Raw genomic sequence first — 11,696 nt, 5'->3', positions numbered from 1 at the left:
CGCCGCTCCGCGGGCCGCCCGCCCTCCCGCAACAGCCCCGAGTTGCGCCACGCAGGAAGCGCCTCTGCCCGCGGCAGCTCTCCCCGCACGGCCGCTCTCCCCCCCACACCCCGCGCCGGACCCCGCTTCTCCACCCTCTGCCCCCCGGCCCTGGCAGCGCCTCGCCTCACCGCTCCCCCTCAGGAGCCTCCCGCCGCCCTTCCCGGGGAGGGAGGGGGACGACACCTTCAACGCTCCCCTCAAGGCGAACGCTTCGCCCCGGGCCCCTCTTTCCTCACGCACCCACCTGTGGGGCGGCAGGCCGTGCCCTCGGCCGCTCGCCGGCCGGCCCGCCTCGATCAACCAGCGAACGCTCGCTCGCTCGCACCGACCGCGGAGCATGCGGAGGGCTGGGGGGGGAGGAAGTGCTAAATATACCCGCTGCCGGCGGCACCGCCTGTGTCACGGACCCGGGCTGGCGAGCGGCGGCGCGGCCCGGCCCTCCTCCCCCCTCCGCCCCCCCCCGCGGCCGCATCTTGTTTTCTCCATACGCACTTGGAAATGCGGGCCGGCCCCCCCCGGCCGGCGTCGGGGCGCTGGGGGGTATTTTGGGGGGGATTGCTGTTATTTTTGCTCGATTCGGGATACCCACGCAGTGAGGAAAACAACGCGGCGCAGTCCCGTCCTTCTCCCCCCCCCACCCCCCCCGCCGCAGCTCGGCTGTCACTTGGCTCCTTCCCCCACGTCGCGAGAGGCACCCCCCCCCCATGTCGCGACAGCGGCCCGCGCACCTGCCGCGCACCCCCACTTGCCGTCTCCTAGGAGGGGGTGCGGGGAGGGGGGCACGCCCGCCTCTCCCTCCCCGGGGACAAGGAGAGCGGCGCCGGCAGCCCGCTGCGAAGCGACCGGCCGGGGGCTCGCCGCTGGCAGCCAGGTGCGTGGGGGCTCCGCGGGTGGGGTGTGGGGGAGCAGCGGGGAAGGGAGCGGGCGGTGGGAGCCGGGATGGAGCGAGCCTCCCTCCCGCCCTACCCTCCCCCGCCTCCCCCCCCCCCAGCCCCCGTCTCCCCCCCCCCTCCCCCCCCGCCGCTTGTGTTTACCTCAAGTTTGAATTTTATCTGCGCAACATGAGCTGGAATGCGGACATGGAGGGCGGGAGGGCGCGCACACGCCCGCCGCTCCGCGGGGACACGCGGCGCCCCCGGCCACCCCCCCCCCCACCCCGTCCCCACACCGCACCCCCCCACACACCCCTCACACCGCCACCGCGCAAACATGGCGCGACCGCCGCGCACCGCCCGCCCCGCCAGCACCCCCCGTTCGGTCGGGCAGCCCCCCGCCCAAGTCCCGCCGGTAACTTACCTCCGAGCGCGGCCGCTGCTCCGCCGGCTCTCCTCCTCCTCCTCCCCTCCCCGGGGGAAGGTGCCACATCTGCCGCGCTCCCGCCGCGCTCCCGGGCGTTGAGACAGGTGCAGGCGCGGAGCGGCGGGCGGGCCGGGGCAGGGGCAGGGCGGGCCGGGGCGGGGGGCAGCGCTGCCCCGCCGCCTCCCAGCCGCCCCGGGCTCCCCTAATGCTTCCCTCCCCACAATGTTGTTTCATTATATCATGTCCATCATGTGACACCCGGAGGCCTCTCTATGGAAACTTAAAGGGGACTTTCACGTGACGACGCCGCCGCCGCCGCCGCCGCCGGACCCGCCGGTACCCCCGGCCGAGCCGGGGGGCTGCGAGCCCCGCTGCCGCCCTCCGCCGGCCCTCCCCCGGGGGGCTGCCCGCCTCACACCTACCGCCCTCGGTTTTGCCAGTCAAAGCAAGCCGCTGCGCTTGCTTCTTCTGTTGGTATTATTGTTAATTAGGGTGGGTTTGGGCTTTGGTTTGGGTTTTTTGCTGGTTTTTTTTTTCCCCTTCCCCTCTTCGCACCGCCTGTGCTGCTGATCGCTAAGGGAAAAAACCGCTCGCTGCGCTCCCGGCCGGGCACCTTGCAGAGCGGGGATGGACCCGGCTGCTGGGGGGTGCGGGATTCGGTGCTCGTCTGCGGCCACGGTGGGTCTCCGGTGCTGGAAGCGGCAGCACAAAAAAAAAAAAAACAACACACCACACCAAAAAAAAAAAGAAAAAAAAACTTGTTTGTGTCAGACTGAGGAGGCTGGAGATGTGAGCGATGCCGTCGGTGTGGCTGTGCCGGGTTGATGCGGTGGTCGCGAACGTGGTTTTTTCACTCTGCCAGTTGGCAGGGAAATGATTTACCGCTCTGACCTGTAATACCGTCGGTTTTCTACGGCAGGTTGTAATACAGAGGTGTGGAAGGAACGGCTCCTAGGATGTACGCTGGCCACTGCAATACTACCAGCCGCGCGTACAAACAGCCGCCCCTTGTAGAAGAGCAAAGGGGAGATGAAGACATTTTCCGTCATTCGAGAAGACCTCGGTCCCCCCCCGCTCCCCGCCGCCGGTCTCCAGCCTGCGGCCGGGGGTGCGGGCAGGCCGGGCGGGCAGCGCGGCGTTCCTCAGGCTGCTGTTCTGCCTGCGGTGCTGAAGTGGGTTTTATTTTTCCCAGCTCTCCTCCTGCCCCCAGGATTTGGGATGAGGAAGCTAAAGCCCACTCGCTCCGTGGTCCCACCGCCAAACCTCTGCCAGGTTGGCGATGCGCGGGGGGCTCTCGGGGTTTTCTCTGTGGAAAGTGGCGCGCGGTTCCCGCGGGAGCTCCCTAAATTCTGCGCCCGAACCGGTGGCATCGCGTCGGTATTGGCGGTCAAGTGCAAGGTTCGAGGGGCTAGCTTGTAGAGGGGGGATGGATTTGCTGTTAAAAACTGAAGGAGGAAAAGTGTGCCGCATTCGTTCCTTCCTTACGGCTTCCACTGGAAATCGCAGCCCCTCGGCAGATTAAAGCATGACCCACAGATGCAATAAATTTTAAGTTTGGGATTTAATTTCTTCAGCGTCCCACTGAATTTGCTTGAAGGGAGTCACATAAACAACCTTTTTCCCGTCTGCGGGGTTGACGCTGATGCCCGTTACACGTCCCATCAGCCGCGGGAGGGGACCAGAGCCGCTCGGTCAGGCGGCGCAGGCCCAATCCTGGCAATGAGAGCAGATCCCTTCGCTCTCCCATTAATGCTTTTGGAGTTGAAGTACCTGTGCTCTACCCCACTCATTTCCGAGTGCCTGTGCAATGAGCTGTATATGTAACAGATCAGTGTTTCAGATACCTCTATTACTATTTTTCGGTACGTAAGCAGCAGTTTCGTAGAACTTATTAATGATTTTAGCTGAAAAGAGTTAACCAAATGAGGAACAGTTCATCCTCCTTTCCTTCCTTCCTCTCAGAGTCTTCTCCCTATCCACGCTATACTTCGTCTTTGCTTATCTGTCCTTTCCCATCCAATTTACAGGGTTTTCTACTTCTGGATTTCTTTTTGCCATTTTATCCAGGTTGTCCCACGGCCGAGGATTCTAGCTCCAGCATGTCTTGATTTCCATCTTCCTGGGGCTTATTCCCCTACCTCACTAAGCCTCTTTTTATTCCATATTCCCTTCTTCAAATCATCCTTAAAGGAGAAAGAGGCTGGAGCTGGGATATAAAGTAGTCTTCTAGGACTACTGCCAGAACCGATCTGTTTTACACTGCTGCTGCTGCTGTTCTGCTGTGTCATGGGAAGAGAGTTACCTAGCCACACCAACCCTCGGAAACGGTACCTCAGGCAGAGCCGCTTGCTGCAAACCCCAGCCGTGTTTTACAAAGCTGAAGGGTAAGTTTGTTTGGTGCAGGATTTAGGCTGGAGGGAGAAGGCATCACTCTCTTACCGGGCTCTGACGGGGAGATCGGTGCACGATGTTGGGAGATTTGCAGGGGGCAGAGTGGCGGCAGCAGCAGTGACAGCGCATCATCACACAGCTTTATTTCATTTTGTCAAGCCAAAACACTTTAGGTTACAGCCGAGCAGAAAAGCAAAATAATGCATTTCTGTAAAAAGGGCGCTTTTTGCCAAATTGCAATGGGGTCTTGCACTAAGAAAGAGCAGGGATTCTGCCTCCTCTTCTAATATTACAAAACCTTTACATAAAAGGTTATAAAATCTTTACGATCTTGGCTCCTTCCACCTGAGCCTGTTTCCTTCAAAAACTTACTTTAAAAACTGTGAGGTTTAAAGATGACTCTTCTCTCTCTCTCCCCTCCCAAGTTTATGTTCCTTGGAAAGGCCCGAAGAAACCTAAGGCTATGCCTGCCTGTGAATGAAAAAAGTTTGAATAAACACCGGAGTGCACATACACGTGCATATACCCACGCACGCACAGGATTTGAAGCATCCCATTGAAGTGCACATATAGGAAAATCCTTCATCATATGATAGTCTTTAATATCTGCCTTAAAATTAATCCCTAACTGATGGACTCTGTATTCCTGTTGTGGCAGATCACAGGAGGCTCAATAGCTGGGGTTCCTGTACAGGTTTTTAAAACTGCTAAATAAAATCCCCCGTTTGCTGTTGGATTAATTTGTGTTTTCACAGCAGCTACCTGGGAAATGCTCATCTTGTGAAAGCAAGTAAGAAAACTTTATAGGGCTCCGGTCCTATTTTTCCACAATGAAAAAAAGACCCTTGTCATGGGGTCAGGACAAGATCCGATGCTATTCCACAAGGAAATGGTTAAAGGGCTCGGCAGAGTTCTTCAATTCCTCCGTTAGAGATAACACTCCTGGGTTTTATTAAGCTTGAGCTTTGGAGATGGTCCTGCTTACTTATCAATGTTGTCTTTGCTTCTTTTTTGTTCATTTTTGTCACTGAAACTGAATCTTCTCGTTTCACTTCTCTTTCTACTTCGTTTCACTCTTTAGTTCCCATGTGCTAGAAAGTGCAGTTTCATTTAGACCCTCGACAGAAAAGAAGAAAGCCTGATTCCAGAAAGCAATTTGCAGTAATATATTTTCTTTGCCACTCACATGAAAACATTACTACTCAAACAGATCTAGGTATAAACAATGCTGACAGCCCTCAAAAACAAAACTAAATTGTGAAATTAAGGCAAATAGCCCAGAGAACCTGAAATGTTTTGGTTTCTAAAACACTGGCTGCTGTCAAAAATAGGGTAAAATAAAGCTTTGTTTACGTGTAGAGCAGAGTGTTTGTTGATTGAGTTTCTAAGGTGATGCAGCAGGAAATACTGATCTTAGGAAAAATGACACGAACAAAGCATGAAACTATAATTCAGCAGCTATTTGTCAACTGATAACAGAAAAAAAGGATATTTAAAAAGCAATGAGAGGTTTTCATTGAACTTTTCTCTCCCTTGCCAGGAACTACAAAGGGAGCCTCTCACCTGCTCTGCTCCTGTATATAACTATTTGCAAGAGCTAAATCATTTATCAGAAGGAATGTTTCCGTCGGATGCAAATACCTACACTAGCTGCTGTTTCTACGTCATGTCACAGACGAGACTGATGCTTGAGCAAGGTTATAATGTACCTGCGCTTTCTCCAGATTGGTGCCAAGCTTGCTGAGTCATTTTCCCTGTTCCCAGTCTGCAGTCGGCTGCTTGCTCACTTTTCCCCGTTATTTGTGTGGGTCGTAAGCCCAGCAACAGATGAGAATAAATGCTTATATTTCTTTAGGCTGCCTCCCTAAGGAAATAAAGGTTCTCCTGTGCTGCTTTTCTGTTCACGTGTATGTCCATCCCTCTCTCCCAAAAGTTTCTGAACCCGTTAATGAATTTCGGATGAACTTGGGAGAAAGCAGATATTTCAAAGACAGTTATATTCCTGCAAGTTGTATGAAAATCAGCCCTTAGGCAGGAGGGAGAGACCCGGATCAGAAATTGAAGCAGAAATTAGCCATAACGCATCAGGGCTGGCAGCCACCTTCCAGCCACTCAAGCCATACGTACCAGCCAATTAATCTATATGTAGCTACGCCGAGCCACAGCGCTGCTGTATCCTGCCTGGTATAGTTTTCACTGGCAGGCAAGGAATATAATGGAAAAGCAGAGGAACCAGGATAGTTCAGGGAACGAGTTGTTTTCAAAGCAAAACAGTAGAGGAGTTTAAGGAATATCATCATATGAAAGGGAAAAGTTAATACCCGGGAATGCCTGTATGTAGTTTTGGGGAACGATCTAGCTTTTGTGTCACTCCCAAACCAAACCATGGCCGGGGAGCCAGGTCGGGCTGTCCTTAGAGCTAGCACGGCATGTCAGTCTGGCGCTCTGTTGGTCTCAGAACTAAAGCTATAGGCAAAGATCCCCCATCCTCACCTCTTCTAAACGTGTCAGTAGATGTGCTGCCGCTGAGATGCCTACATAACTAAGTGAAGAGCAGGGTCAGCTACGGGCTTGAGCCTGCCGAGTCCTACAACCCCGCGCTCCCGATCTACCTTTCTGGTGTAACCTCGCCGTAGCTGAGGCTCGAAGTTGGCTTATGCTTGAGAAGAGCCAAGCCTGGGGTATCTCCTCATGGACAGAAAGGAAACGTGCCGAGTTCCTACCTAGGCTGGAGCCCTCCCGACTGCCTAACTGGGATTATGGCATGGGAGAGCTTTAGCCCTGCATCTCCTCCTCAGCGTGTGCTGGGAGGCAAACACAGGGATGATGGTCGGGTCAGGACCGGAGGACAGGATCAGACCCATTCTCACCTGAGAGCAAAGGCTTAATTTGTACATCCCTTCCCTACCGGCTGCACCTCGCTTGGACCAGCCGCTGCAGGATAGTTATCCTAACGCTACGCATAACATATGCTCTCATCTCAATTGCAATTAGTTTGATGCAACAAACAGTTTCAGCGTGAGAAACTGCAAGCTAAAAAAAGCTGTGCCTTCATATGCATAAACTGGATGCACAAAATATGTATTGTGTGCCACCTCCCTTATGTCCCATATTTGTTCCAGAAGCAGTCACAAATGGCATATGCTCCAACAATACCACACGATCCAAATGGACTCCTGGAAATATAGGAGTGATCTGGTACTGGTAGTCTTTGAAACTAAGGCATTAGTTGTTCTACCATGAGATGCTGCGTATGGACCTCTTCTGGAAAGAAAACTTTTACATATAAGTTAAGATTCATTAACTTCTGATGATTAATCTATAAAATTGGAGCCAGCCTCTCTATCAAGGAGCACGTTATTATCTCTGTTACAGCTTCTAGACACCAACTGAGATGAGGGGCCTCGTTTTCCCGGACACTTATAGTCATACCCTAGGAGATAACCTCTGCCTTGAAGGGCTTACGAAGCAAAAAGACAAAAGAGTGAGCAATACAACTCTCAGGCAGAACAAACACAGTGACCTTTTGCAAATGTCAAGTTAATACCATGATCTGGAAGTGAAAGGGGTTTAGGTAGAAGGCAGATGGGTCAACAGGGATGGGAGCACTCGGGGTTGGGGGGTGAGATGAAGGAAAAGCTATAGCAGAAGCTGGATGGTATGAGATGGAGGGGAAGTGCATGCAGAGCATTATATAGTCAGTCAGCACATCCAGGATAAAAAACAGAGGGAGAAAAAGAGTCTGATGACCCTGCCCACAGCTCACAGTATAACCAGCTCCTACCTGTACCCTCTTCCCCAAAGCCACGCAGCCTGGAGAGGGGAGATGGAGAAGGCAGGGGGTGGACAGCATGGTTCCTCCTACGTGCTGGTTCCGCGCAGGCGGCTGGAGGTGTGATAACCCTCTTTTGGGGGTTGTTTCACTCTGTGGCTCGGCCTCCTGCAGCTGTGTTTGTTGCAGCTGAGCCTCGGGGCTGGAGTGAGACATAGTTCAGCGCTCTAAGTCCAGGGCAGCACATAATTGAATATTAACAGGAACAGCTCCAGGAGCTACTGCGACTCAGGAAGTCACAATTCCTTCTCTGCTGCTCCTTCGCCTTAGTGGGAGGTGATTGCTGGAGGCCTTAATGGATGTGAGACATAATATGGTTCCCTCACATTAGCTCCAGTTTGCAAACCGAGGCTTTAACCACATCCTACCCTCTCTGATCATTTCCTCATGCACCTTTTCAGCAACATGTGAAGTGCGCTAGCTACAGCCACCCCAGCATCCCACAGGCGACCAAGCGGAGAGGTGCAGAGACCGTACGAACATTGATTTTACACCTCGTTTCTCCAGTGAACGAAGGCGATCTCACTTCTAAGGCTTATCAAAATTTGCCAAATATAAGTTCTTGAACTCTTTGCCTCTGTTTCATCCTTTTGAGAACGGGAAGGATTTCTTTGCTGAATGGGAATGCTATGAGCATCATACAAGTCCATAAAGTGATTTTTAAGTTGCAAACCTTTAGTATCACATTTTTGGTAAATATTCAGGGTAAAATACAGCAAGAAATTCATAGGTACTAGTGACTCTCCACGCTGCCTGTCAAGAATGTTTAGGGCTGACCAGCGCTCAGTTGCTCCCTCTCCAAAAGTAAGGACAGACATCGTTCCCTCCCCAAAACTGTGCTGCAGATCTTCTGCAAGGGCTTATGAGAAGGATGGGGACAGACTTTTTAATAGGGCCTGTAGCGAAAGGACAAGGGGTAGTGGTTTTAAATTAAAAGAGAGTAGATTTAGACTAGATAGAAGGAAGAAATTTTTTATGATGAGGGTGGTGAAACCCTGGCACAGGTTGCCCGGAGAGGTGGTAGATGCCCCATCCCTGGGAACATTCAAGGTCGGGTTGGACGGGGCTCTGAGCAACCTGATCTAGTTGAAGATGAGCTTTAAAGGTCCCTTCCAACCCAAACTATTCTATGATTCTATCTGCATTAAGAAGCTCAGTCTATGGTCATGTTACTTGTATGGAATAAGCAAAGTGTTTTACAAGAAGAAAGATGCCCATCGAAATCTGTTCATGCCGTCTGATCATTCAGAACTAAGAAGGGAGAAGGCAACACCTTCAAGAGCACGAGAAAATTCCCAAAGACCTTAAGGGCTATGGTGAGCAACAGTCAAAATCTTAAATTCCTTCCTCCTCTTCTTATTTTTCTCTTCCTTCCCACTTCAAAATTCACAATGTCCTTGACCTTGGTATATCATTTTCCTTCAGGTCCACCAACACTTATTCATTGCCTGACCCCTTTATTTTAAAAAAAAAAAAACCTTCCTCAATTGCCTTTTTTCATTAGTTGATGTACAATAGACTCTACCATGAGGCTGCTTCTGGTTTTGTTTCGTTTCTCTCTTCCTTTCTCTCTACCCAGAGACATCCAGCAGATTGTTTCATAATTTTCCTAGAATTCAGAGAAAGTATATTCCTTCCAGATCGCCTGTGCACCCCCTCCTCCTTTTTCCTCATCACCTGCCCTTCTTGAACAACAGTTCTGGCAAACTTCAGCCATGTATCATTCCTTTATTTGCAAATTAGGAATTCCTTGTTAGGGAAAAGTGAGAAACATTCTGTTTTCCCTGCCATGCAATGTGTGTTTTTGCACAATTGCTTTGCACTCCAGCAAATTTTTCTAGCCCTTGGAAGTGAGGACCGCAGCACCACATTCATCCCTGTCAACCACACGCTGTCTGGGGAAGATCTGCAGAAAAGGAGGCTCTTCGTTCTGCTTATGTAGAGCTAAATCGGTACATTAGAAAAAAAAAATTGGTGAAACCATGCAACACACAGGAGGAAGGCTTGATTTTGTTATTGGTCAGGGAAAGCTCCATGCTTCATTTGGTATCGCTGGCTTTCTCCTGTTGTTGGATAATTCATTAATACCAACAGGGTGTTTGAAGCTATGCTAAAGTGCAAACACAAGATTTGCATCAATATTTTGCATTGTGGGTGGGCACGGGGAAGATGGAAACATTGGCACACCTAGAGAAGACAGTCATGGAAAAGGAGAGCTGGAGAGAGACTGCGAATCCCCCTCGGTGCCCTGAGCAGAATCCAACCATCCATGAGAGAGGCTAATCGACTTCCAGAGAGGAAAACTTTGGAATTAATTTAGAAATTTTAATTTTAATTCCAAGAAATTTGCTTTGAATTAGAAAGCTTTTAGGTTTGATTTGTGGGTTTTCTTCTTTCCCAGATATCCAGTAACTACGATCTTTTCAGGAAATCAAGCCAATTTAGTTCTGTTGTACCCAGAACAATTGTTAATATCCTTTTTGTAAGTCTCCTCTGTCTTAGAAGATAGCTTTCATCTTCTCAGGCATTTTTTTTTCCCCTTCAGGAAAAAGCAAAGAAAATCCGCCAAGTTTTTTGAACCATTTATAATCCTTGTTGCTTTCCTCTAGCCCCTCTACAATTTTTCTCCATCTTTCTTCTACTTTCTCCTAGCATGGCATCCAAACCCACACCTGGTGTTCCAACTGAGCCCTCATTAGAGTGGAATAAGTGCTTCTGATGTTTCACCTATTACACTCTTGTTCATACGCCCCAAAATAAGTTTTGCCTTTTTCTGCAACAGCTGTGTACATTCAGTGTCTCGTCCATGGCTCTTTTTCCTTTGAATGGCTGCTTGACCGGTGATTTCTGGCGTTGACCAGTGACTGCTTGACCAGTGACGAGTGGCATTCCTCAGGGGTCGGTATTGGGACCGGTGCTGTTTAACATCTTTGTCGGCAACATGGACAGTGGGATCGAGTGCACCCTCAGCAAGTTTTCTGACGACACCAAGCTGTGTTGTGCAGCTGACACGCTGGAGGGAAAGATGCCGTCCAGAGGGACCTGGACAGGCTTGAGAGGTGGGCCCATGTGAACCTCATGAAGTTCAACAAGGCCAAGTGTAAGGTCCTGCACATGGGTTGGGGCAATCCCAAGCACAAACACAGGCTGGGCGGAAAATGGATTGAGAGCAGCCCTGAAGAGAAGGACTTGGGGGTGTTGGTTGACGAGAAGCTCAACATGAGCCAGCAATGTGTGCTTGCAGGCCAGAAAGCCAACCATATCCTGGGCTGCATCAAACGAAGCGTGACCAGCAGGTCGAGGGAGGTGATTCTCCCCCTCTACTCCACTCTCGTGAGACCCCACCTGCAGTACTGCATCCAGCTCTGGGGCCCCAACATAAGAAGGACATGGAGCTGTGGGAGCGAGTCCAGAGGAGGGCCACAAAGATGATCAGAGGGCTGGAGGACCTCTCCTGTGAAGACAGGCTGAGAGAGTTGGGGTTGTTCAGCCTGGAGAAGAGAAGGCTCTGGGGAGACCTTATTGCATCCTTCCAGTACCTGAAGGGGGCCTACAAGAAAGCTGGAGAGGGACTTTTTACAAGGGCGTGTAGTGACAGGACAAGGGGTAATGGCTTTAAACTGAAAGAGGGTAGGTTTAGATTAGATATAAGGAAGAAATTCTTCACTGTGAGGGCTGTGAGGCACTGGAACAGGTTGCCCAGAGAAGTTGTGGATGCCCCATGCCTGGAATCGTTCAAGACCAGGTTGGATTGGGCTTTAAGCCACCTGGTCTAGTGGAAGGTGTCCCTGCCCATGGCAGGGAGGTTGGAACTAGATGATCTTTGAGGTCCCTTCCAACCCAAACCATTCTATGATTCTGTGATTCTATGATTTGCCACTTTACATTGGCATATTTTGTTACTTATGACCTTACTGAACCAAATCTGGTTGATTTTACACTATTGCTCCAATTTCCCAGCAACATTTTGGAACACATCCTATGTTCTTTATTTCGTCATTGAAATAACTAATGAAAATATTAGAATCAGGTCCAGGAGCGAACCCTGAGGGAGCCCATTTGGAAAGCCCTCTAAATTCGAAGGAAAGGAATTAGTAATTCTTGTGTGAATACAGTCTTTTTCTGTCAAGTA

At 50.9% G+C, this 11,696-nt stretch overlaps 1 protein-coding gene and 1 long non-coding RNA gene across 15 annotated transcripts in view; one reads left to right on the top strand and one right to left on the bottom strand.

Annotated features, from left to right (window-relative positions):
* LOC142079164 (endonuclease domain-containing 1 protein-like) overlaps positions 1–1,609 on the bottom strand; it is a 176,940-nt gene extending 175,331 nt beyond the window's left edge. For 4 of the 14 annotated variants that reach the window (XR_012672559.1, XR_012672564.1, XR_012672565.1 and 1 more), the window contains exon 1: positions 1,339–1,483. The gene's annotated coding sequence lies outside the window, so the exon portion shown is untranslated. Of the gene's footprint in view, positions 1–1,338 lie in introns of all 14 variants that reach the window. The other 10 variants (XR_012672552.1, XR_012672550.1, XR_012672546.1 and 7 more) reach the window with 7 other exon arrangements.
* LOC142079202 (uncharacterized) lies at positions 827–5,609 on the top strand. The gene is made up of 3 exons (XR_012672568.1): positions 827–913; positions 1,606–3,725; positions 5,273–5,609. It is a non-coding gene; the product is annotated as an uncharacterized LOC142079202 (long non-coding RNA).
* The last annotated feature ends 6,087 nt before the right edge of the window (positions 5,610–11,696 follow it).

The sequence above is a fragment of the Calonectris borealis genome, chromosome 1, assembly GCF_964195595.1.
Source record: "Calonectris borealis chromosome 1, bCalBor7.hap1.2, whole genome shotgun sequence".
NCBI lineage: Eukaryota > Metazoa > Chordata > Aves > Procellariiformes > Procellariidae > Calonectris > Calonectris borealis.
The sequence above is the reverse complement of the archived record's forward strand: the minus strand, read 5'-3'. Positions and strand labels throughout refer to the sequence as shown.